The sequence below is a fragment of the Nanorana parkeri genome, unplaced genomic scaffold (genome assembly GCF_000935625.1).
Source record: "Nanorana parkeri isolate BGI_ZX_2015 unplaced genomic scaffold, ASM93562v1 scaffold301, whole genome shotgun sequence".
Lineage (NCBI taxonomy): Eukaryota > Metazoa > Chordata > Amphibia > Anura > Dicroglossidae > Nanorana > Nanorana parkeri.
Window position 1 is genome coordinate 684,494 of NW_017306569.1, and position 2,528 is coordinate 687,021.

General features: G+C 41.0%; 1 protein-coding gene across 7 annotated transcripts in view; it reads left to right on the forward strand.

Moving 5' to 3' along the window:
- The window catches only part of CADPS2 (calcium dependent secretion activator 2), a 254,962-nt gene that overhangs the window by 13,521 nt on the left and 238,913 nt on the right, over nt 1–2,528 (forward strand). The gene's annotated exons all lie outside the window — the stretch shown is intronic.

The window sequence follows — 2,528 nt, forward strand, 5'->3', positions numbered from 1 at the left end:
CTGAATACAGATAAAAAATGAAAGCTAATTTAAAACATAATATATAAATTATTTTTGAGATGTAAAAAAATCAAACCAAGATAAATCACTTCAGAATTTCCCCCCCCTTTTAATGTGACCTAATACTGATACCGGAAGTGCCATAAAGGAGGCCGGTTGGAGTGTAATGATTCGCCGCCCAGCTTTCTGATTAGCTGGGAAGCCGGGTGGCGTGTAATCACTGCCCGGCTTCCTGATTACCAAGAAAGCTGGCTTAAAGTGACATTAAACCCTCAGATTTTTTAACATAAAACAATACTGTAATGTGTGCCTTACTGTAATCCATGGTTGTTTCCCTTCTCTTTGCTGCTCTTCCTTTTTAAATCTGTATCTTTTCTCATGCTTGGAGAGAACTTCCCTTTTCAGCTCAGGGCCTCTTCCTGTAGTGCTGGCTCAGGTTACAGCCTATAGAAACGTATACACAGACACCGTTTGAGACAAGGCAGTCTGCTGAAAAGGGAAGTTCTCTCCAAGCATGAGAACAGATACAGATTTAAAAGGAAGAGCATTAAAGAGAAGGGAAACTACCATGGATTACAGTAAGGCGCACATTACAGTATTGTTTTATGTTAAAAAATCTGAGGGTTTAATGTCACTTTAATGCTTCCTTTTCACCTGGTGATGAGGGAGCATGGAGCCAGCTTCCTGGCTAATCAGGAAGCTCGTGGGGGCGGGGAAGGGGGTGGTTAATGACTTGCCGCCCGGCTTCCTGATTGGCCAGCTTTCTGACCAAGCAGAATGCCAGCCGGCGAGTCATTACACGCCACCTGGCAGAAAGCCAGCTCCATGCTACCTGGAAGTTTCCGGTATTGGGGATAAGTATCAGGAGAATTTGGGCGAGTACTCTCCCAGATATGCGGTATTGGCACCTATACTAGTATCAGCGCATCATTAGTCATCAACAAGTGGAGAAAATATGGCACAACAGTGAGATTACCAAGAACTGGATGTTCCTCCAAAATTGATTAAAAAAAACCCCAGAAAGCTAGCCTAGGAGGCTCTCTCTGGGCTATGGGGTGGGGTGGCAACACAAGTCTTTTCTTACTAAGAAAAACAACTAAGCCAAGCTACATTTTGCAAAAGCCTACATCAGGTCTGACAAAAGCATGTGCAAAAATGTGTTATAGTCTGATGAGACCAAGACTGAACTTTTTGGCCATAATGGCCCGAACGCTGGAAAAGGAACATGAGCTCCTTTCGAGCAGATTACAGCACGTTTGGCAGTATAGACTTCAATGAAAGCACATCAAAACGCGCGACACAAGTGTTTCACACAATTCTGTGTGCGTGTTGTGCGCATTTGAGTGCACGTTTCCTCATTTACAGCATTTTGTGCTGCTCAAGAAAACGTGCATCTTTGCCTATGCGCAAAATGTGCACAAACACGCAAACCATGTGAGGGAAAAACTTGCATAAAATTGCACATATATGTGTGGAAACGCTGATGCCTAGGTTATATTTTTCCCCTTTTAAAGATTTCAGTTTATTTTTAATTGAATTGTACAGTTTACATTTAAAGGTGGCAACATTTCTGAATTGATTTATCTTTTTCACAGGGGTGTGTAGACTTTTTATATCTGCTGTATAATCAATTTATTATGATGCTGACATGCAGTGGTTGAATACTGTGAGTTTTCTGTGTATTTATTCCAGGAAAAACAAATAATCAAATAACTCTGTCAAATGGTCACAGCCAAGAACAGAAAGAGTCCCTGAGCACAAGTGGAAGAACCGGCTGTCGCTGTGGATACACTTCCTTTTTCTTGTGTTTATGGTAGCAGAGGAATGTGTTGACTTGGCAGTTCAAGTAGTAAGGCTATGGATGGTGCTGGCCATTTATAAAATAGGCAGTTTTTTTTTTTTACAATAGTAATAGAAGTTAATAATGAGGGAGTTTTGACTGCCTCAGATTATGTACCTGTGGTTGACAGCCGCCTGTGATGATTTGACTGCGTAGTGCTTGTTACATAGTTGCATAGTATTTGAGGTTGAATAAAGACATAAGTCCATCAAGTCCAACCTATTGCGTGTATGCATTTATGTTTGAGCTGTTGTGTACGTGTGTATGAGTCCATGTGTGATTTTGCTTAGCAGTACCTGTACCCCTGTATGTTATGGTTTCCAAGGAAGTCGTCCAAGAGTTTCTTGAATGATTCCACACTCTTAGCAGAAATCACTGTCTGTGGCAGTGAGTTCCAGATCTTAACCACTCTAACTGAGAAGAACCCCTTGTGCCCAGTCTGCTGAAATTTTTTCTCCACCAATTTTTGGTTGTGGCCTCTAGTCTTTGTTATGGCGTTAACCGTAAAGAGTTTGTTAATAATGTTGCTTTCACCATTGAACATTTTATACAAGAAAATCCATGTCCCCTCTTAATCTCCTCACTTCCAAAGATTCCTTTTGATTCCTTTTATTGGTTTTATTATTAATAAACGTCTTATTTGCACTAATTTATAAATATATTTTTTTTTGGGGGGGGGGGGGGGGCG